The following is a 25,736-nucleotide window of genomic DNA, read 5'->3' as shown; positions in this document are numbered from 1 at the left end:
TGTGACCTCTCCACAGATACAACCACACTACAAGAAAGTCACAGAGGATGTGTGACCTCTGCACAGATACAACCACACTAAGAGAAAGTCACAGAGGATGTGTGACCTCTGCACAGATACAACCACACTAAGTGAAAGTCACGGAGGATGTGTGACCTCTGCACAGATACAACCACACTACAAGAAAGTCACAAAGGATGTGTGACCTCTGCACAGATACAACCACACTAAAAGAAAGTCACAGAGGATGTGTGACCTCTGCACAGCTATAATCACACTACGAGAAAGTCACGGAGGATGTGTGACCTCTGCACAGATACAATCACACTAAGAGAAAGTCACAGAGGATGGTGACCTCTCCACAGATACAACCACACTACAGGAAAGTCACGTAGGATGGTGACCTCTCCACAGATACAACCACATTAAGAGAAAGTCACAGAGGATGTGTGTCCCCTGCACAGATACAACCACACTACGAAAAAGTCACAGAGGATGTGTGACCTCTGCACAGATACAACCACACTACAAGAAAGTCACAGAGGATGTGTGACCTGCGCACAGATACAACCACACTATGAGAAAGTCACAGAGGATGGTGACCTCTGCACAGATACAACCACACTACGAGAAAGTCACAGAGGATGGTGACCTCTGCACAGATACAACCACACTACGAGAAAGTCACAGAGGATGGTGACCTCTGCACAGATACAACTACACTACGAGAAAGTCACAGAGGATGTGTGACCTCTGCACAGATACAACCACACTAAAAGAAAGTCACAGAGGATGTGTGACCTCTGCACAACTATAATCACACTACGAGAAAGTCACGGAGGATGTGTGACCTCTGCACAGATACAATCACACTAAGAGAAAGTCACAGAGGATGGTGACCTCTCCACAGATACAACCACACTACAGGAAAGTCACGTAGGATGGTGACCTCTCCACAGATACAACCACACTAAGAGAAAGTCACAGAGGATGTGTGTCCCCTGCACAGATACAACCACACTACGAAAAAGTCACAGAGGATGTGTGACCTCTGCACAGATACAACCACACTACAAGAAAGTCACAGAGGATGTGTGACCTGCGCACAGATACAACCACACTATGAGAAAGTCACAGAGGATGGTGACCTCTGCACAGATACAACCACACTACGAGAAAGTCACAGAGGATGTGTGACCTCTGCACAGATACAACCACACTACGAGAAAGTCACAGAGGATGGTGACCTCTGCACAGATACAACCACACTACGAGAAAGTCACAGAGGATGGTGACCTCTGCACAGATACAACTACACTACGAGAAAGTCACAGAGGATGTGTGACCTCTGCACAGATACAACCACACTAAGAGAAAGTCACAGAGGATGTGTAACCTCTGCACAGATACAACCACACTACAAGAAAGTCACAGAGGATGTGTGTCCCCTACACAGATACAACCACACTAAGAGAAAGTCACAGAGGATGGTGACCTCTGCACAGATACAACCACACTACAAGAAAGTCACAGAGGATGTGTGACCTCTGCACAGATACAACCACACTAAGAGAAAGTCACAGAGGATGGTGACCTCTGCACAGATACAACCACACTACGAGAAAGTCACAGAGGATGTGTGACCTCTGCACAGATACAACCACACTACGAGAAAGTCACGTAGGATGTGTGACCTCTACACAGATACAACCACACTACGAGAAAGTCACAGAGGATGTGTGACCTCTGCACAGATACAACCACACTAAGAGAAAGTCACGGAGGATGTGTGTCCCCTGCACAGATACAACCACACTAAGAGAAAGTCACAGAGGATGTGTGACCTCTGCACAGATACAACCACACTAAGAGAAAGTCACGGAGGATGCGTGTCCCCTGCACAGATACAACCACACTACGAGAAAGTCACAGAGGATGTGTGACCTCTGCACAGATACAACCACACTACAAGAAAGTCACAGAGGATGTGTGTCCCCTGCACAGATACAACCACACTACAAGAAAGTCACAGAGGATGTGTGACCTCAGCACAGATACCACCACACTACGAGAAAGTCACAGAGGATGTGTGACCTCTGCACAGATACAACCACACTACGAGAAAGTCACAGAGGATGTGTGACCTCTGCACAGATACAACCACACTAAGAGAAAGTCACAGAGGATGTGTAACCTCTGCACAGATACAACCACACTACAAGAAAGTCACAGAGGATGTGTGTCCCCTACACAGATACAACCACACTAAGAGAAAGTCACAGAGGATGGTGACCTCTGCACAGATACAACCACACTACAAGAAAGTCACAGAGGATGTGTGACCTCTGCACAGATACAACCACACTAAGAGAAAGTCACAGAGGATGGTGACCTCTGCACAGATACAACCACACTACGAAAAAGTCACAGAGAATGGTGACCTCTGCACAGATACAACCACACTACGAGAAAGTCACAGAGGATGTGTGACCTCTGCACAGATACAACCACACTACGAGAAAGTCACGTAGGATGTGTGACCTCTGCACAGATACAACCACACTACGAGAAAGTCACAGAGAATGTGTGACCTCTGCACAGATACAACCACACTAAGAGAAAGTCACGGAGGATGTGTGTCCCCTGCACAGATACAACCACACTAAGAGAAAGTCACAGAGGATGTGTGACCTCTGCACAGATACAACCACACTAAGAGAAAGTCACGGAGGATGCGTGTCCCCTGCACAGATACAACCACACTACGAGAAAGTCACAGAGGATGGTGACCTCTGCACAGATACAACCACACTACAAGAAAGTCACAGAGGATGTGTGTCCCCTGCACAGATACAACCACACTACAAGAAAGTCACAGAGGATGTGTGACCTCAGCACAGATACAACCACACTACGAGAAAGTCACAGAGGATGTGTGACCTCTGCACAGATACAACCACACTACGAGAAAGTCACAGAGGATGTGTGATCTCTGCACAGATACAACCACACTACAAGAAAGTCACAGAGGATGTGTGACCTCTGCACAGATACAACCACACTACGAGAAAGTCACAGAGGATGTGTGACCTCTCCATTGATACAACCACACTACAAGAAAGTCACGGAGGATGTGTGACCTCTGCACAGATACAACCACACTACGAGAAAGTCACGGAGGATGTGTGACCTCTGCACAGATACAACCACACTACGAGAAAGTCACAGAGGATGGTGACCTCTCCACAGATACAACCACACTACGAGAAAGTCATGGGGGATGTGTGATCTCTGCACAGATACAATCACACTAAGAGAAATTCACAGAGGATGGTGACCTCTCCACAGATACAACCACACTACAAGAAAGTCACGTAGGATGTGTGTCCCCTGCACAGATACAACCACACTACGAGAAAGTCACAAAGGATGTGTGACCTCTGCACAGATAAAGTCACACTAAGAGAAAGTCACAGAGGATGTGTGTCCCCTGCACAGATACAACCACACTACGAGAAAGTCACAGAGGATGGTGACCTCTCCACAGATACAACCACACAACGAGAAAGTCACAGAGGATGGTGACCTCTGCACAGATAGAACCACACTATAAGAAAGTCACAGAGGATGGTGACCTCTGCACAGATACAACCACACTACGAAAAAGTCACAGAGAATGGTGACCTCTGCACAGATACAACCACACTACGAGAAAGTCACAGAGGATGTGTGACCTCTGCACAGATACAACCACACTACGAGAAAGTCACAGAGGATGTGTGACCTCTGCACAGATAAACCACACTAAGAGAAAGTCACGGAGGATGTGTGTCCCCTGCACAGATACAACCACACTAAGAGAAAGTCACAGAGGATGTGTGACCTCTGCACAGATACAACCACACTACAAGAAAGTCAGAGAGGATGTGTGTCCCCTGCACAGATACAACCACACTACAAGAAAGTCACAGAGGATGTGTGACCTCAGCACACATACAACCACACTATTAGAAAGTCACAGAGGATGTGTGACCTCTGCACAGATACAACCACACTACGAGAAAGTCACAGAGGATGTGTGACCTCTCCACAGATACAACCACACTATGAGAAAGTCACAGAGGATGTGTGATCTCTGCACAGATACAACCACACTACGAGAAAGTCACAGAGGATGTGTGACCTCTGCACAGATACAACCACACTACGAGAAAGTCACAGAGGATGTGTGACCTCTCCATCGATACAACCACACTACAAGAAAGTCACGGAGGATGTGTGACCTCTGCACAGATACAACCACACTACGAGAAAGTCACGGAGGATGTGTGACCTCTGCACAGATACAACCACACTACGAGAAAGTCACAGAGGATGGTGACCTCTCCACAGATACAACCACACTACAAGAAAGTCACGTAGGATGTGTGTCCCCTGCACAGATACAACCACACTACGAGAAAGTCACAGAGGATGTGTGACCTCTGCACAGATTCAATCACACTAAGAGAAAGTCACAGAGGATGTGTGTCCCCTGCACAGATACAACCACACTACGAGAAAGTCACAGAGGATGGTGACCTCTCCACAGATACAACCACACAACGAGAAAGTCACAGAGGATGGTGACCTCTCCACAGATACAACCACACTACGAGAAAGTCACAGAGGATGGTGACCTCTGCACAGATACAACCACACTACAAGAAAGTCACAGAGGATGGTGACCTCTCCACAGATACAACCACAATACGGGAAAGTCACAGAGGATGGTGACCTCTCCACAGATACAACCACACTACAAGAAAGTCACAGAGGATGTGTGACCTCTGCACAGATACAACCACACTACGAGAAAGTCACATAGGATGTGTGTCCCCTACACAGATTCAACCACTACGAGAAAGTTACAGAGGATGTGTGATCTCTGCACAGATACAATCACACTACGAGAAAGTCACAGAGGATGTGTGACCTCTCCACAGATACAACCACACTACAAGAAAGTCACGTAGGATGTGTGTCCCCTACACAGATACAACCACTACGAGAAAGTCACATAGGATGTGTGACCTCTCCACAGATACAACCACACTACAAGAAAGTCACGTAGGATGTGTGTCCCCTACACAGATACAATCACACTAAGAGAAAGTCACAGAGGATGTGTGTCCCCTGCACAGATACAACCACACTACGAGAAAGTCACAGGGGATGGTGACCTCTGCACAGATACAACCACACTACGAGAAAGTCACAGAGGATGTGTGTCCCCTACACAGATACAATCACACTAAGAGAAACTCACAGAGGATGTGTGTCCCCTGCACAGATACAACCACACCACGAGAAAGTCACAGAGGATGTGTGACCTCTCCACAGATACAACCACACTAAGAGAAAGTCACAGAGGATGGTGACCTCTCCACAGATACAACCACACTACGAGAAAGTCACGTAGGATGCGTGTCCCCTGCACAGATACAACCACATTACGAGAAAGTCACAGAGGATGTGTGACCTCTGCACAGATACAACCACACTACAAGAAAGTCACAAAGGATGTGTGACCTCTGCACAGATACAACCACACTAAAAGAAAGTCACAGAGGATGTGTGACCTCTGCACAGCTATAATCACACTACGAGAAAGTCACGGAGGATGTGTGACCTCTGCACAGATACAATCACACTAAGAGAAAGTCACAGAGGATGGTGACCTCTCCACAGATACAACCACACTACAGGAAAGTCACGTAGGATGGTGACCTCTCCACAGATACAACCACACTAAGAGAAAGTCACAGAGGATGTGTGTCCCCTGCACAGATACAACCACACTACGAAAAAGTCACAGAGGATGTGTGACCTCTGCACAGATACAACCACACTACAAGAAAGTCACAGAGGATGTGTGACCTGCGCACAGATACAACCACACTATGAGAAAGTCACAGAGGATGGTGACCTCTGCACAGATACAACCACACTACGAGAAAGTCACAGAGGATGTGTGACCTCTGCACAGATACAACCACACTACGAGAAAGTCACAGAGGATGGTGACCTCTGCACAGATACAACCACACTACGAGAAAGTCACAGAGGATGGTGACCTCTGCACAGATACAACTACACTACGAGAAAGTCACAGAGGATGTGTGACCTCTGCAGAGATACAACCACACTAAGAGAAAGTCACAGAGGATGTGTAACCTCTGCACAGATACAACCACACTACAAGAAAGTCACAGAGGATGTGTGTCCCCTACACAGATACAACCACACTAAGAGAAAGTCACAGAGGATGGTGACCTCTGCACAGATACAACCACACTACAAGAAAGTCACAGAGGATGTGTGACCTCTGCACAGATACAACCACACTAAGAGAAAGTCACAGAGGATGGTGACCTCTGCACAGATACAACCACACTACGAAAAAGTCACAGAGAATGGTGACCTCTGCACAGATACAACCACACTACGAGAAAGTCACAGAGGATGTGTGACCTCTGCACAGATACAACCACACTACGAGAAAGTCACGTAGGATGTGTGACCTCTACACAGATACAACCACACTACGAGAAAGTCACAGAGGATGTGTGACCTCTGCACAGATACAACCACACTAAGAGAAAGTCACGGAGGATGTGTGTCCCCTGCACAGATACAACCACACTAAGAGAAAGTCACAGAGGATGTGTGACCTCTGCACAGATACAACCACACTAAGAGAAAGTCACGGAGGATGCGTGTCCCCTGCACAGATACAACCACACTACGAGAAAGTCACAGAGGATGTGTGACCTCTGCACAGATACAACCACACTACAAGAAAGTCACAGAGGATGTGTGTCCCCTGCACAGATACAACCACACTACAAGAAAGTCACAGAGGATGTGTGACCTCAGCACAGATACAACCACACTACGAGAAAGTCACAGAGGATGTGTGACCTCTGCACAGATACAACCACACTACGAGAAAGTCACAGAGGATGTGTGACCTCTCCACAGATACAACCACACTATGAGAAAGTCACAGAGGATGTGTGATCTCTGCACAGATACAACCACACTACAAGAAAGTCACAGAGGATGTGTGACCTCTGCACAGATACAACCACACTACGAGAAAGTCACAGAGGATGGTGACCTCTGCACAGATACAAGTACACTACGAGAAAGTCACAGAGGATGTGTGACCTCTGCACAGATACAACCACACTAAGAGAAAGTCACAGAGGATGTGTAACCTCTGCACAGATACAACCACACTACAAGAAAGTCACAGAGGATGTGTGTCCCCTACACAGATACAACCACACTAAGAGAAAGTCACAGAGGATGGTGACCTCTGCACAGATACAACCACACTACAAGAAAGTCACAGAGGATGTGTGACCTCTGCACAGATACAACCACACTAAGAGAAAGTCACAGAGGATGGTGACCTCTGCACAGATACAACCACACTACGAAAAAGTCACAGAGAATGGTGACCTCTGCACAGATACAACCACACTACGAGAAAGTCACAGAGGATGTGTGACCTCTGCACAGATACAACCACACTACGAGAAAGTCACAGAGGATGTGTGACCTTTGGACAGATACAACCACACTAAGAGAAAGTCACGGAGGATGTGTGTCCCCTGCACAGATACAACCACACTAAGAGAAAGTCACAGAGGATGTGTGACCTCTGCACAGATACAACCACACTAAGAGAAAGTCACGGAGGATGCGTGTCCCCTGCACAGATACAACCACACTACGAGAAAGTCACAGAGGATGTGTGACCTCTGCACAGATACAACCACACTACAAGAAAGTCACAGAGGATGTGTGTCCCCTGCACAGATACAACCACACTACAAGAAAGTTACAGAGGATGTGTGACCTCAGCACACATACAACCACACTATGAGAAAGTCACAGAGGATGTGTGACCTCTGCACAGATACAACCACACTACGAGAAAGTCACAGAGGATGTGTGACCTCTCCACAGATACAACCACACTATGAGAAAGTCACAGAGGATGTGTGATCTCTGCACAGATACAACCACACTACGAGAAAGTCACAGAGGATGTGTGACCTCTCCATCAATACAACCACACTACAAGAAAGTCACGGAGGATGTGTGACCTCTGCACAGATACAACCACACTACGAGAAAGTCACGGAGGATGTGTGACCTCTGCACAGATACAACCACACTACGAGAAAGTCACAGAGGATGGTGACCTCTCCACAGATACAACCACACTACAAGAAAGTCACGTAGGATGCGTGTCCCCTGCACAGATACAACCACACTACGAGAAAGTCACAGAGGATGTGTGACCTCTGCACAGATACAACCACACTACAAGAAAGTCACAGAGGATGTGTGTCCCCTGCACAGATACAACCACACTACAAGAAAGTCACAGAGGATGTGTGACCTCAGCACAGATACAACCACACTACAAGAAAGTCACAGAGGATGTGTGACCTCAGCACAGATACAACCACACTACGAGAAAGTCACAGAGGATATGTGACCTCTGCACAGATACAACCACACTACGAGAAAGTCACAGAGGATGTGTGACCTCTCCACAGATACAACCACACTATGAGAAAGTCACAGAGGATGTGTGATCTCTGCACAGATACAACCACACTACGAGAAAGTCACAGAGGATGGTGACCTCTGCACAGATACAACTACACTACGAGAAAGTCACAGAGGATGTGTGACCTCTGCACAGATACAACCACACTAAGAGAAAGTCACAGAGGATGTGTAACCTCTGCACAGATACAACCACACTACAAGAAAGTCACAGAGGATGTGTGTCCCCTACACAGATACAACCACACTAAGAGAAAGTCACAGAGGATGGTGACCTCTGCACAGATACAACCACACTACAAGAAAGTCACAGAGGATGTGTGACCTCTGCACAGATACAACCACACTAAGAGAAAGTCACAGAGGATGGTGACCTCTGCACAGATACAACCACACTACGAAAAAGTCACAGAGAATGGTGACCTCTGCACAGATACAACCACACTACGAGAAAGTCACAGAGGATGTGTGACCTCTGCACAGATACAACCACACTACGAGAAAGTCACGTAGGATGTGTGACCTCTGCACAGATACAACCACACTACGAGAAAGTCACAGAGGATGTGTGACCTTTGCACAGATACAACCACACTAAGAGAAAGTCACGGAGGATGTGTGTCCCCTGCACAGATACAACCACACTAAGAGAAAGTCACAGAGGATGTGTGACCTCTGCACAGATACAACCACACTAAGAGAAAGTCACGGAGGATGCGTGTCCCCTGCACAGATACAACCACACGAGAAAGTCACAGAGGATGTGTGACCTCTGCACAGATACAACCACACTACAAGAAAGTCACAGAGGATGTGTGTCCCCTGCACAGATACAACCACACTACAAGAAAGTTACAGAGGATGTGTGACCTCAGCACACATACAACCACACTATGAGAAAGTCACAGAGGATGTGTGACCTCTGCACAGATACAACCACACTACGAGAAAGTCACAGAGGATGTGTGACCTCTCCACAGATACAACCACACTATGAGAAAGTCACAGAGGATGTGTGATCTCTGCACAGATACAACCACACTACGAGAAAGTCACAGAGGATGTGTGACCTCTGAACAGATACAACCACACTACGAGAAAGTCACAGAGGATGTGTGACCTCTCCATCGATACAACCACACTACAAGAAAGTCACGGAGGATGTGTGACCTCTGCACAGATACAACCACACTACGAGAAAGTCACGGAGGATGTGTGACCTCTGCACAGATACAACCACACTACGAGAAAGTCACAGAGGATGGTGACCTCTCCACAGATACAACCACACTACAAGAAAGTCACGTAGGATGTGTGTCCCCTGCACAGATACAACCACACTACGAGAAAGTCACAGAGGATGTGTGACCTCTGCACAGATACAATCACACTAAGAGAAAGTCACAGAGGATGTGTGTCCCCTGCACAGATACAACCACACTACGAGAAAGTCACAGAGGATGGTGACCTCTCCACAGATACAACCACACAACGAGAAAGTCACAGAGGATGGTGACCTCTCCACAGATACAACCACACTACGAGAAAGTCATAGAGGATGGTGACCTCTGCACAGATACAACCACACTACAAGAAAGTCACAGAGGATGGTGACCTCTCCACAGATACAACCACAATACGAGAAAGTCACAGAGGATGGTGACCTCTCCACAGATATAACCACACTACAAGAAAGTCACAGAGGATGTGTGACCTCTGCACAGATACAACCACACTACGAGAAAGTCACATAGGATGTGTGTCCCCTACACAGATTCAACCACTACGAGAAAGTTACAGAGGATGTGTGATCTCTGCACAGATACAATCACACTACGAGAAAGTCACAGAGGATGTGTGACCTCTCCACAGATACAACCACACTACAAGAAAGTCACGTAGGATGTGTGTCCCCTACACAGATACAACCACTACGAGAAAGTCACATAGGATGTGTGACCTCTCCACAGATACAACCACACTACAAGAAAGTCACGTAGGATGTGTGTCCCCTACACAGATACAATCACACTAAGAGAAAGTCACAGAGGATGTGTGTCCCCTGCACAGATACAACCACACTACGAGAAAGTCACAGGGGATGGTGACCTCTGCACAGATACAACCACACTACGAGAAAGTCACAGAGGATGTGTCTCCCCTACACAGATACAATCACACTAAGAGAAACTCACAGAGGATGTGTGTCCCCTGCACAGATACAACCACACCACGAGAAAGTCACAGAGGATGTGTGACCTCTCCACAGATACAACCACACTAAGAGAAAGTCACAGAGGATGGTGACCTCTCCACAGATACAACCACACTACGAGAAAGTCACGTAGGATGCGTGTCCCCTGCACAGATACAACCACATTACGAGAAAGTCACAGAGGATGTGTGACCTCTGCACAGATACAACCACACTACGAGAAAATCACAGAGGATGTGTGACCTCTTCACAGATACAACCACACTAAGAGAAAGTCACGGAGGATGTGTGTCCCCTGCACAGATACAACCACACTACGAGAAAATCACAGAGGATGGTGACCTCTGCACAGCTATAATCACACTACGAGAAAGTCACGGAGGATGTGTGTCCCCTACACAGATACAACCACACTACGAGAAAGTCACATAGGATGCGTGTCCCCTGCACAGATACAACCACACTAAGAGAAAGTCACAGAGGATGGTGACCTCTCCACAGATACAACCACACTAAGAGAAAGTCACAGAGGATGGTGACCTCTCCACAGATACAACCACACTACAAGAAAGTCACGTAGGATGCGTGTCCCCTGCACAGATACAACCACACTAAGAGAAAGTCACAGAGGATGGTGACCTCTCCACAGATACAACCACACTAAGAGAAAGTCACAGAGGATGGTGACCTCTCCACAGATACAACCAGACTACAAGAAAGTCACATAGGATGTGTGTCCCCTACACAGATACAACCACACTACGAGAAAGTCACATAGTATGTGTGTCCCCTACACAGATACAACCACACTCCCAGGACAACCACACGGAGGATCTGTGACTTCTGCACACGTACAACGGCACTCCAGGGATGACACGGAGGATGTATGACCTCTGCACAAATACAGTCATAGCCAAAAGTGTTACCCTTTAAATTGTTCCAGAAAATGAAGTATTTGTACCAGAACATTATCACAATTCCACATGTTTTGTTATACACATTTTTATTTCCTCTGTGTGTATTGGAACAACACAAAAAAACTGGAAAAAAAAGGCAAACTGGACATTTCACACAAAACCCCAAATATGTTGAACAAAATTATTGGGTAAACAACTTTGTTTCCAGCATGTGATGCTCGTTCACACTCACCTGTGGCAAGTAACAGGTGTGGGCAATATGAAAATCACACCTGAAACCAGAAAGGGAGAAGCTGACTCAATCTTTGCATTGTGTGTCTGTGTGTGCCCACTAAGCATGGAGAACAGAACGAGGAGAAGAGAACTGTCTGAGGACCTGAGAACCAAAATTGTTGAACAATATCAGCAATCTCAAGGTTACAAGTCCATCTCCAGAGATTTTGATGTTCTTTTGTCCACGCTGCGCAACACAATCAAGAAGTTTACAACCCATAGTACTGTAGCTAATCTCCCTGGACGTGGACAGCAGAGAAAAATTGATGAAAGGCTGTAACGCAGGATAGTCCAGATGGCGGATAAGCAGCTTCAATAAAGATCCAAAGAAATTCAAGCTGTCTTGCAGGCTAAGGGTGCATCAGTGTCAGCGCAAACTATTTGTCCACATGTAAATGAAATCATACACTATGGCAGGAGACTGAGGAGGACTCCACTGCTGACACAGACATAAAAAAGCTAGACTGCAGTCTGCTAAAATGTACGTGAGAAAACCCAAATCCTTCTTGGAAAGATGAGACCAAGATAGAGCTTTTTGGTAAAGCACATCATTCTACTTTTTACTGAATATTGAATGAGGCCTACAAAAAAAAAAACACAGGACCTACAAGCAAATATGGTGGAGGGTCACAGATGCTTTGGAGTTGTTTTGCTTCCTCTGGCACTGGGGGCCTTGACTGTGTGCAAGGCATCATGAAATCTGAAGATTACCAAAGGATTTTGGGTGGCAATGTAGTGCCCAGTGTCAGAAAGCTGGGTTTGTGTCCCAGGTCATGGGTCTTCCAGCAGGACAATGACTCCAAACAGACTTCAAGAAGCCCCCTGAAATGGAAACAAAGCGCTGGAGAGTCCTGAAGTGGCAGCAATGAGTCCGGTTCTAAATCCTATTGATCACCTGTGGAGAGATTGTCACGGGTGTGTGAGGTTTGACAGAGAGTCTTACGGGGTCTGGCTGTAGAAGGTCGCTGCGTTTTGCCTTGCAAACATCTTCCTGATCCTTCCATGATCCCTTTTCTCTATGACCCAGCGGTGATCCTCACCTTCTGCTGCTAATTACCACACCCTTGCTGTATCCTTAAATACACTCAGTTTTTCTAGACAGTTACTGGAAGACAGTTGTTCTTCTATTCCTGGAATAGGCCTTCTATTCTAGGCCTGGAATTCTAGTAGTCGGCTAGAATTTCCTTGGAGTTCCTTTGTTGCCGTGTTCTCTCCGGTGTCATCTTAAAGCTAAGTGTATTCCCTTATTTGTTTCCCTTGTGTGTACTTTAGTTTGCAGTGGGGCTGACTAGTGCTCACCCCTCCCCATCTAGGGCCTTGCTTTAGGGTTAGCTAGGGTCAGGTTTCCTGCTTGGCGATAGGTGCAGAACCTATTTAGGGTCCATAGGAGAGTCAGGGTTTGTCGTTTGAGCTGTTTAGGGGTATTAACTCCTCCTTTCCATACTTGTAGCGCACCCTTCCCTTTTCCTGTCGTTATACGCTGGGTTTTTCCCATACCCAGTGAGCCATTATCACCACTGGTTTAAAAAAAAACAAAAAAACTTTTGTTTATTTTTTGTGTGTTTTTTTATCACTGAAGGTGACTGACCTTCGATCAGCTGTTCAGCAGCAATTGTAGCGGCCGCAGACTCCTAATGTCGGGGACTCTGCGGTAGGCCGGTCCAGCTTGAGCCCAAAATTGCCCTCCAGACAGGTTTTCAGGAGGTAGACAAGTTTTTTGTGTTTAAAGAATCTTGTAAATTGTACTTTAAGCTTCAACCCGACTCCTCTGGAGATGAGGAGCAGCGAGTGGGGATTGTCATCTCACTGTTACAAGGAGAGCCTCAATCCTGGGCTCTCTCTTTGCCACAGGGCTCTGCTTGCCTCTGATCAGTTGAAGGATTTTTCAGGGCTCTGACCCTCATCTATGATGATCCTGACCGAATCTCCTTGGCTGAATCCAGGCTGCGTCGCCTTCAGCAGGGTGATCAGTCAGTGGAGACTTATAGTTCCAAAATTCCGTAGATGGGCAACCGATACCAAGTGGAATGACCCGGCTCTTAGAAGCCAATTTTGTCAAGATCTTTCAGAAAGGTTGAAAGATGCCTTGGCAGTTTACGAAACCCCTGGGTCCTTGGAGGCTGCCATGTTATTAGCTATACGCGGGATAGGTGGGTGTGACCACCTTCTCCAGGGCAACATCTCAGTCTGGGGGTGAACCTATACTTATGGATTCTGAGGAACCCATGTAGTTAGGGGGAGCATATTTCCCCTGAAATCCACAAGAGAAAAGGGGTATGTTTTTTTTGTGGTAAAAAGGACATTTTATTGAGGTCTGTCCCTAAGAAAAAAGGAACATCTGGAAATCGATTGACCCTTGGTAGGGTGGGGTTGGATAATCAGGGTGTGTGTTTGTCTTCAACATGAAGTTCTCAGTTTGTCCTGATGGCAGAGGTGGTGCTAGAGAGGAGGACTGAGAATATTTCTATGTTTTTGGACAGGGGAGCTGGAGTCAGCATGGTTGATGCTGGGTTTGTGAGAACTCATGGGCTTGCTTGCTGTACGTTAACTAAGCCCATCCCTATTTATGCCATCGACTCAGCGCCACTTTCACAGAGATCTCTGACTCAGATTGTACATAATATAAGACTGAGGGTGGGGCCTTTTCATTATGAAGTAATTCCTTTTTATGTCCTGGAGGGCCTTCCCACTCCGGTTGTACTGGGTCTACCCTGTTTGGTGAAACATAATCTGGTAGTGGATTGGAAATGAAGGGAAGTTGTGGAATGGGGAGATTACTGTCATGAAAACTGCTTAAAGATTTCCCATTGCTGCTGTCTCTACAGAGACCTTTCCTGCATTTTTGTCTCGTTTTGAGGACGTATTTTCTGAGAATGGGTGTCAGGATTTGCCTCCTCATTGTGCTTATGACTGTCCTGTTAACCTGATTCTCGAAGCTAAACTACCCAAGTCCAGACTGTATAATCTTTCTAGCCCTGAGAGACAAGCCATGAAGGATTTCATTGCTGAGAGTCTGGAGAATGGACATATCAGACCCTCCTCTTCGCACGTGGAGCAGGGTTCTTCTTCGTTAAGAAAAATGATGGGGGTCTCCGTCCCTGTCCAGATTTCCAGGAATTGAATCAAATTACCGTCCGAGATCCTTATCCTCTTCCTCTGATTCCGGATTTATTCAACCAGGTTGTGGGAGCTAAAGTATTCTCCAAGTTGGATTTAAGCGGAGCCTATTGTTAGAATCTGTTTCTTTGGAACCACCCACCATTTTGTTGTGGTTTTCTGGCTGTTAGTCTTTTTCCCCTGGTGTTGGTTTGGACTAAGGTCAGGTGATTGTATCACCCTTTATTACCCAGCACCTGCCTCCTAGTCCTTGCCGGACATCAGTGTTAATCCGCGAGAGTTCTGGCTAGGAGGTTTGGTAGTAGTACTTTCTGTTCTTAGTTTTGTGCAGTTCTTGGATCCTCTAGTTCTGCCTGCTGAGATTCCTGTATTCCCTATTTTGTTTCTGCAGCTTCCTCTAGTTTCCTGTTAGGAGGTATCCTGTTTGTTTTTTTTTCCCAGTCCTTAGTTCTTTCCGGGTCTCCTTCCCCTCTTCCTTTAGGTCTTCTTTTTAGTTTCGTCTAGGAAACGTCGGTGGGTCTATTCGCTAGGAATAAGTTGCCCACTCCACCGTAGGGCTTCAGTCTAGACCTAGTGCAGGGACAGCTTTTCCCTCTTCTGCCCTAGTGTGGAGTTGCAGTTTCGTAACACCTATAATCTGGTTAGAATCAGAGAGGGGGATGAATGGAAAACAGCTTTCAATACTCCTGAGGAGCATTTCGAGAGTCTGGTTATGCCTTTTGGTCTCATCAATGCACCTGTGGTTTTCTAGCATTTCATAAACTATATTTTCCACCATTTAGTGGGGAGGTTTGTGGTGGTCTATCTGGATGATATTTTGGTTTACTCACCTGATTTAGAGACACATCAGGGTCATGTTAAACAGGTACTAAAAATTGTAAGAGAAACTATATGCTAAACTAGAGAAATCTATTTTCCTGTTCAGGAGGTGCAGTTTTTGGGGTACCTGTTGTCATCTTCGGGTTTTCAGATGGATCCAGAGAAGATCCGTGCTGTACTTGATTGGGACCGTCCCGAGAACCTGAAGGAATTACAGCGCTTTCTGGGCTTTACAAATTTTTACCGGAAATTTATCCAAAATTATTCAGTAATTGTGAAACCCCTCACTGACATGACAAGAAAGAGGTCAGATTTCCCTAAATGGTCAAATGCCGCCCAGCAGGCTTTCTCCTCTATAAAGAGATGTTTTGCCACAGCACCTATACTCAGTCAACCCGATGTTTCTGAACCTTTTATCGTAGAAGTTGATGCGTCGGAGGTGGGGGTTGGGGCTGTGTTGTCTCAGGGTCCATCCCCAGGTAAATGGAGTCCATGCTCTTTCTTTTCCAAAAAGGTGTCTTCGGACGAGAGAAATTATGACATGGGAGCTTTTGGCGATTAAATTGGTTTTCGAGGAATGGTGACATTGGTTGGAGGAGGCTGTCCATCCTATTGCTGTTATCATGGACCATAAGACCATAAGAACCTGTCCTATCGTCAGTCTGCTAAACGTCTCAAACCCTAAGCAGGCTAGGTGGACTCTGTTTTTTTACTAGGTTCAATTTTGTTGTCACTTTCCGTCCAGGAAAAACATTAAGGCTGATGCTTTATCCCGGTGCTTCCCTGGTGGTAGTGACCATGAGAACCCTGCCCCTATTTTGCAGAATGGGGTAGTCATTTCGGCCTTGTGCCCTGACCTGGAGGGGGAGGTGTTGGAGGCTCAGGGGGACACTCCTGTCTCCTGCCCTTCAGGGAGGTTATTTGTACCATCTAATCTGCGCTGTAAAGTAGGGAACATCACAACTCTGTGCTTGCTGGTCATCCAGGTAGTAAGACAACCGCGGACCTCCTTTCCCATCGTTTTTTGGTGTCCGGGGTTGCATCAGGATGTGGTTGAACATGTATTTGCGCGCGTTGTAAAGTATTGCATACCTGTCCCTCTGGTTCTCTTCTGCCGCTGCCTATTTCTAGAAGACCATGGACACACTTGTCCATGGATTTTATTACTGACCTAACGGTATCTGCAAGCAAGACTGTGGTTCTGGTGGTTGTAGATAGGTTCAGTAAGATGGTACATTTCATCGCATTACCGGCATTTCCAAATGCCAAGACTCTTGCTCAGGTATTCATTAATGAGATCGTGAAGCTTTGCGGGGTTCCTTCCGATGTGGTGTCAGATCGGGGGAACCAGTTAGTTTCTAAATTCTGGACCGCTTTCTGTTCTCAACCTGGGGTGCAGTTGTCTTTTTCTTCTGGCTTTCATCCTCAGTCGAATGGACAGACTGAGCGAACTAATCAGAATTTGAAAACTTACCTCAGGTATTTTGTCTCCGAGAACCAGGAGGATTGGGCATCTTACTTACTGTTGGCTGAGTTTGCTATAAACCATCATCGCCTATAGTCTACTGGCAGGTCACTTTTCTTTGGTGCGTACGGTTTTCATCCACTGTTTGGTATCTTTAGTGGTGAAGGGGCTTCGGGAGTTCCTGAGGAGGAATGTATTGCTTCGTTGCTCTCCTCGGTGTGGCCGGGGGTTCAAGGTTATTTGAAGATCATGGGAGACAGGTAGAAACGTATGGCTGACCGGAAATGCTCGCCAGGTCCGGACCTAAGTGTGAATGACTTTGTGTCATTAACTCAGCAGCGTTTCGTCTGAAGTTACTTCAGGCTCTTAGGATCCACAATGTGCTTCACAGGTCTCTGCTCAAGAAGCATGTGGTAACTCTTGAGTCTTCCATCTTGCTGCCGCCCGCAATCATGGTTGATGGCAATTTAGAGTTTTAAATTTTAAGTTTGTGGATTCTTGTCTTCAGCGTCGTTCTCTTCTGTACATAGTGCACTGGAGGGGTTATAGTTCAGAGGAAAGGATGTGGGTTTCAGCATCGGAGGTGAATGCCCCTAGGTTGGTTTGTTCATTCCATGCCTCTCATCCAGAGAAACCTGGTCCTGAGTGTCCGGAGACCACTCATAGAAGGGGTATTACTGTCACGGGTGTGTCAGGTTTGATAGACGGGCATATGGGGTCCGGCAGTAGAAGGTCGCTGCGTATGGCCTTGCAAACATCTTCCTAATCCTTTCATGAGCCCTCTCTCTATGACCCAGTGGTGATCCTCACCTTGCTTGGGTATTATACCTTTAGGACCCTGTGGTGATCCTCACCTTCTGCTGCTAATTACCACACCCTTGCTGTATCCTTAAATACACTCAGTTTCTCCAGAGAGTTGCTGGTGATAGATTGTTCTTCTTCTATTCAGGCCTGGAATTCTAGTAGTCTGCTAGAATTTCCTTGGAGTTCCTTTGTGGATTGTTGTCGTGTTCTCTCCGGTGTCATCTTAAAGCTAAGTGTATTCCCTTGTTTCCTTTGTGTGTACTTTAGTTTGAAGTGGGGCTGACTAGTGCTCACCCCTCCCCATCTAGGGTCTTGCTTTAGGGTCAGCTAGGGCCGGGTTTCCTGCTCGGCGATAGGTGCAGAACCTATATAGGGTCAATAGGGGAATCAGGGTTTGTCGCTTGAGCTGTTTAGGGGTCTCCACTCCACCCTTCCCTCTTCCTGTCGTTATACGCTGGGTTCTCCCCATTCCCAGCGTGACAGTCGCCTTCATATGTGAGAGACCTGGAGACGTTTGTAAGAAGAGTCCAAGATCCCAGCTGAGAGGAGTAAGAAGCTGATGGTTATAGGAAGTCACTGATTGCAGTTATTTATTCCAAAGGCTGTGCAACCAAATATTGGGGGTGCCAACACTTTCGGCCACGACTGTATAACTGCATGCCAAGAACGTGACATCTGGACAGAGGCGACAAAGAGAAGAGAAGGAGGAAGATACCACAGCTCAGGAGGGAGGGGGGTAATTACCACAGCTCAAGAGGAGGAGGAGCTAATTACCACAGCTCAAGAGGGGGGGGGCTAATTACCACAGCTCAAGAGAGGTGGGAGGTAATTACCACAGCTCAAGGGGGGGGGGTAATTACCACAGCTCAAGAGAGGGGGGAGGTAATTACCACAGCTCAAGAGAGGTGGGAGGTAATTACCACAGCTCAAGAGAGGTGGGAGGTAATTACCACAGCACAGGAGGGAGGGGGGTAATTACCACAGCTCAAGAGGAGGAGGAGCTAATTACCACAGCTCAAGAGAGGGCGGAGGGGGGTAATTACCACAGCTCAAGAGAGGGCGGAGGGGGGTAATTACCACAGCTCAAGAGAGGGGGGGGGTAATTACAACAGCTCAGGAGAGGAGAAGGTAATTATCACAGCTCAAGAGAGGGGGGAGGGGGGTAATTACCACAGCTCAGGAAGGGAGGAGGTAATTACCACAGCTAAAGGGGGGGAGGGGTAATTACCACAGCTCAGGAGGGGGAGGATTACCACAGCTCTGGAGGGGGGAAGTAATTACCACAGCTCAGGAAGGGGGGGTAATTACCACAGCTCAGGAGGGGGGAGGGGTAATTACCACAGCTCAGGAGGGGGAGGGGTAATTACCACAGCTCAGGAGGGGGGGAGGGGTAATTACCACAGCTCAGGAGGGGGGGAGGGGTAATTACCACAGCACAGGAGGGGGGAGGAGGTAATTACAACAGCTCAGGAGGGGAGGAGGTAATTACCAGAGCTCAAGAGAGGGGTGAGGGGGGTAATTACCACAGCTCAGGAGGGGAGGAGGTAATTACCACAGCTCGAGAGGGGTGAGGGGGGTAATTACCACAGCTTAGGAAGGGAGGAGGTAATTACCACAGCTCAAGAGAGAGGGAGGGGAGTAATTACCACAGCTCAGGAAAGGGGGGGAGGTCATTACCACAGCTCAGGAGGGGGGGAGGGGTAATTACCACAGCACAGGAGGGGGGGAGGGGTAATTACCACAGCACAGGAGGGGAGGAGGTAATTACCACAGCTCAGGAGGGGGGGGTAATTACCACAGCTCAGGAAAGGGGGGGGTCATTACCACAGCTCAGGAGGGGGGGAGGGGTAATTACCACAGCACAGGACGGGGGAGGGGTAATTACCACAGCTCTGGAGGGGAGGGGGTAATTACCACAGCTCAAGAGAGGGGTGAGGGGGGTAATTACCACAGCTTAGGAAGGGAGGAGTTAATTACCACAGCTCAAGAGAGGGGGGGTAATTACCACATCTCAACAGAGAGGGGGGTAATTACCACAGCTCAGGAGGGGAGGAGGTAATTACCACAGCTCAGGAGGGGGGGGTAATTACCACAGCTCAGGAAAGGGGGGGAGGTCATTACCACAGCTCAGGAGGGGGGAGGGGTAATTACCACAGCACAGGAGGGGGGAGGGGTAATTACCACAGCTCAGGAGGGGAGGGGGTAATTACCACAACTCAAGAGAGGGGTGAGGGGGGTAATTACCACAGCTTAGGAAGGGAGGAGGTAATTACTACAGCTCAAGAGAGGGGGGTAATTACCACAGCTCAAGAGAGAGGGGGGTAATTACCACAGCTCAGGAGGGGGGGGGGTAATTACCACAGCTCAGGAGGGGAGGAGGTAATTACCACAGCACAGGAGGGGGGAAGGGTAATTACCACAGCTCAGGAGGGGGGGGGGTCATTACCACAGCTCAGGAGGGGGGAGACAATTACCACAGCTCAGGAGGGGAGGGGGTAATTACCACAGCTCAGGAGGGGGGAGGTAATTACCACAGCTAAGGAGGGGGGGTATAATTACCACAGCTCAGGAAAGGGGGGGGTAATTACCACAGCTCAGGAGGGGGAGGAGATCATTACCACAGCTCAGGAGGGGGAGGGGTAATTACCACAGCACAGGAGGGGGAGATAATTACCACAGTTCAGGAAGGGGAGGCAATTAACACAGCTCAGGAGGGGAGGGAGGTAATTACCACAGCACAGGAGGGGGGAGTAATTACCACAGCTCAGGAGGGGGGAGGTAATTACCACAGCACAGGAGGGGGGAGTAATTACCACAGCTCAGGAGGGGGGAGGTAATTACCACAGCACAGGAGGGGGGAGTAATTACCACAGCTCAGGAGGGGGGAGGTAATTACCACAGCACATGAGGGGGAGGGAGGTAATTACCACAGCACAGGAGGGGGAAGGAGGTAATTACCACAGCACAGGAGGGAGAGGGAGGTAATTACCACAGCTCAGGAAGGGGGGAGGTAATCGCCACAGCTCAGGAGGGGGGGTAATTACCACATCACGGTGGGGGAGATAATTACCACAGCTCAAGAGGGGGGGGGGTAATTACAACAGCCCAGTGGTAATTACCGCAGCACGGGGGGGGGGGAGTGATTACCACAGCAGGGGGGGTAATTACCACAGCAGGGGGGGGGGATAATTACCATAGCTGAGGAAGGTGTGGGGGAGAAAATTACTACGGCTGAGGAAGGGGGAGAGGGAGGTAATTACCACAGCTCAAGAGAGGCGGGTAATTACCACAGCTCAGGAAGGGAGGAGGTAATTACCGCAGCTCAAAGGGGGGGGGGTAATTACCAGAGCTCTGGAGGGGGGGGAGTAATTACCCCAGCTCAGGAGAGGGGAGGGGTAATTACCACAGCTCAGGAGGGGGGAGGAGGTAATTACAAAAGCTCAGGAGGGGAGGAGGTAATTACAACAGCTCAGGAGGGGGGAGGGGTAATTACCACAGCACAGGAGGGGGGAGGGGTAATTACCACAGCTCAGGGGGGGAGGAGGTAATTACCAGAGCTCAAGAGAGGGGTGAGGGGGGTAATTACCACAGCTTAGGAAGGGAGGAGGTAATTACCACAGCTCAAGAGAGAGGGAGGGGGGTAATTACCACAGCTCGGGAGGGGGGTAATTACCACAGCTCAGGAAAGGGGGGGAGGTCATTACCACAGCTCAGGAGGGGGAGAGGGGTAATTACCACAGCACAGGAGGGGGGAGGGGTAATTACCACAGCTCAGGAGGGGAGGGGGTAATTACCACAGCTCAAGAGAGGGGTGAGGGGGGGAATTACCACAGCTTAGGAAGGGAGGAGGTAATTACCACAGCACAGGAGGGGGGAAGGGTAATTACCACAGCTCAGGAGGGGGGGAGGTCATTACCACAGCTCAAGAGGGGGGGGGTAATTACCACAGCACAGGAGGGGGAGGGGTAATTACCACAGCTCAGGAGGGGTAATTATCACAGCTCAGGAGGGGGGAGGGGTAATTACCACAGCTCAGGAGGGGGAGGGGTAATTACCACAGCACAGGAGGGGGAGGGGTAATTACTACAGCACAGGAGGGGGGAGGGGAAATTACCACAGCACAGGAGGGGGAGGGGTAATTACCACAGCACAGGAGGGGTAGGGGTAATTACCACAGCTCAGGAGGGGGGAGGGGTAATTACCACAGCTCAGGAGGGGGGAGGGGTAATTATGACAGCACAGGAGGGGGGAGGGGTAATTACCACAGCTCAGGAGGGGGGAGGGGTAATTACCACAGCACAGGAGGGGGAGGGGTAATTACCACAGCACAGGAGGGGAGGGGTAATTACCACAGCTCAGGAGGGGTAATTACCACAGCTCAGGAGGGGGGAGGGGTAGTTACCACAGCTCAGGAGGGGGGAGGGGTAATTACCACAGCTCAGGAGGGGGGAGGGGTAATTACCACAGCTCAGGAGGGGTAATTACCAGAGCTCAGGGGGGGGGAGGGGTAATTACCACAGCTCAGGAGGGGGGAGAGGTAATTACCACAGCTCAGGAGGGGGGAGAGGTAATTACCACAGCTCAGGAGGGGGGAGAGGTAATTACCACAGCTCAGGAGGGGGGAGAGGTAATTACCACAGCTCAGGAGGGGGGAGGGGTAATTACCACAGCTCAGGAGGAGGGAGGGGTAATTACCACAGCACAGGAGGGGGGAGGGGTAATTACCACAGCTCAGGAGGGGTAATTACCACAGCACAGGAGGGGGGAGGGGTAATTACCACAGCTCAGGAGGGGGGAGGGGTAATTACCACAGCTCAGGAGGGGGGAGGGGTAATTACCACAGCTCAGGAGGGGGGAGAGGTAATTACCACAGCTCAGGAGGGGGGAGGGGTAATTACCACAGCTCAGGAGGGGGGAGGGGTAATTACCACAGCACAGGAGGGGGAGGGGTAATTACCACAGCTCAGGAGGGGGGAGGGGTAATTACCACAGCTCAGGAGGGGGGAGGGGTAATTACCACAGCACAGGAGGGGGGAGGGGTAATTACCACAGCTCAGGAGGGGGGAGGGGTAATTACCACAGCTCAGGAGGGGGGAGGGGTAATTACCACAGCTCAGGAGGGGGGAGGGGTAATTACCACAGCACAGGAGGGGGGAGGGGTAATTACCACAGCTCAGGAGGGGTAATTACCACAGCACAGGAGGGGGAGGGGTAATTACCACAGCTCAGGAGGGGTAATTACCACAGCACAGGAGGGGGAGGGGTAATTACCACAGCACAGGAGGGGGAGGGGTAATTACCACAGCTCAGGAGGGTGGAGGGGTAATTACCACAGCTCAGGAGGGGGGAGGGGTAATTACCACAGCTCAGGAGGGGGGGTGACTGTGGCTCCCGGTCGCCGTCGGCTCAGTCAGTCGTTACCCGCGTCCCCCGGTAATACAAGCCGGTTCCGGGGTCCTGTGCTCCGGAGATGCTGTCTTGTTTCTATAGTAACCAGCGCGTCGCTGTCTGACCACGCCCACTAATTCATGACGTCACCTCTTACCATCCTCCGACACTGCGGGGTGTATACAGTGCGGGGGGTATAGAGGATAACGCGGGGTGTATACAGTGCGGGGAGTATAGAGGATAACGCGGGGTATATACAGTGCGGGGAGTATAGAGGATAACGCGGGGTGTATACAGTGCGGGGGGTATAGAGGATAACGCGGGGTGTATACAGTGCGGGGAGTATAGAGGATAACGCGGGGTATATACAGTGCGGGGGGTATAGAGGATAACGCGGGGTGTATACAGTGCGGGGGGTATAGAGGATAACGCGGGGTGTTTACAGTGCGGGGGGTATAGAGGATAATGTGGGGTGTATACAGTGCGGGGGGTATAGAGGATAACGCGGGGTATATACAGTGCGGGGGTATAGAGGATAACGCGGGGTATATACAGTGCGGGGAGTATAGAGGATAACGCGGGGTGTATACAGTGCGGGGGGTATAGAGGATAACGCGGGGTGTATACAGTGCGGGGAGTATAGAGGATAACGCGGGGTATATACAGTGCGGGGGGTATAGAGGATAACGCGGGGTGTATACAGTGCGGGGGGTATAGAGGATAACGCGGGGTGTATACAGTGCGGGGGGTATAGAGGATAACGCGGGGTGTTTACAGTGCGGGGGGTATAGAGGATAATGTGGGGTGTATACAGTGCGGGGGGTATAGAGGATAACACGGGGTATATACAGTGCGGGGGTATAGAGGATAACGCGGGGTGTATACAGTGCGGGGGGTATAGAGGATAACGCGGGGTATATACAGTGCGGGGGGTATAGAGGATAACGCGGGGTATATACAGTGCGGGGAGTATAGAGGATAACGCGGGGTATATACAGTGCGGGGGGTATAGAGGATAACGCGGGGTGTATACAGTGCGGGGGGGTATAGAGGATAACGCGGGGTATATACAGTGCGGGTGTATAGAGGATAACGCGGGGTATATACAGTGCGGGGGTATAGAGGATAACGTGGGGTATATACAGTGCGGGGGGTATAGAGGATAACGCGGGGTATATACAGTGCGGGGGGTATAGAGGATAACGCGGGGTGTATACAGTGCGGGGGGTATAGAGGATAACGCGGGGTATATACAGTGCGGGGGGTATAGAGGATAACGCGAGGTATATACAGTGCGGGGGTATAGAGGATAACGCGGGGTGTATACAGTGCGGGGGGTATAGAGGATAACGCGGGGTGTATACAGTGCGGGGGGGGTATAGAGGATAACGCGGGGTGTATACACTGCGGGGGGTATAGAGGATAACGCGGGGTATATACAGTGCGGGGGGTATAGAGGATAACGCGGGGTGTATACAGTGCGGGGGGGTATAGAGGATAACGCGGGGTGTATACAGTGCGGGGGGTATAGAGGATAACGCAGGGTGTATACAGTGCGGGGGGGGTATAGAGGATAACGCGGGGTGTATACACTGCGGGGGGTATAGAGGATAACGCGGGGTATATACAGTGCGGGGGGTATAGAGGATAACGCGGGGTATATACAGTGCGGGGGTATAGAGGATAACGCTGGGTATATACAGTGCGGGGGGTATAGAGGATAACGCGGGGTATATACAGTGCGGGGGTATAGAGGATAATGCGGGGTATGTACAGTGCGGGGGGTATAGAGGATAACGCGGGGTGTATACAGTGCGGGGGGTATAGAGGATAACGCGGGGTGTATACAGTGTGGGGGGTATAGAGGATAACGCGGGGTATATACAGTGCGGGGGGTATAGAGGATAACGCGGGGTGTATACAGTGCGGGGGTATAGAAGATAACGCGGGGTGTATACACTGCGGGGGGTATAGAGGATAACGCGGGGTATATACAGTGCTGGGGGTATAGAGGATAACGCGGGGTGTATACAGTGCGGGGGGTATAGAGGATAACGCGGGGTATATACAGTGCGGAGGGGTATAGAGGATAACGCGGGGTATATAC

General features: G+C 49.1%; 1 protein-coding gene across 1 annotated transcript in view; it reads right to left on the bottom strand.

The window, feature by feature from the left end:
• The window catches only part of LRRC73 (leucine rich repeat containing 73), a 102,228-nt gene extending 78,479 nt beyond the window's left edge, over positions 1–23,749 (bottom strand). Inside the window, exon 1 of the mRNA XM_073673274.1 lies at positions 23,602–23,749. The gene's annotated coding sequence lies outside the window, so the exon portion shown is untranslated. The remainder of the gene's footprint in view (positions 1–23,601) is intronic.
• Positions 23,750–25,736: the final 1,987 nt, after the last annotated feature.

This window comes from Phyllobates terribilis, unplaced genomic scaffold (assembly GCF_046119375.1).
Source record: "Phyllobates terribilis strain yellow unplaced genomic scaffold, ASM4611937v1 Scaffold_3__8_contigs__length_932513732, whole genome shotgun sequence".
In the NCBI taxonomy this organism is placed as follows: Eukaryota; Metazoa; Chordata; class Amphibia; order Anura; family Dendrobatidae; genus Phyllobates; species Phyllobates terribilis.
The sequence above is the reverse complement of the archived record's forward strand: the minus strand, read 5'-3'. Positions and strand labels throughout refer to the sequence as shown.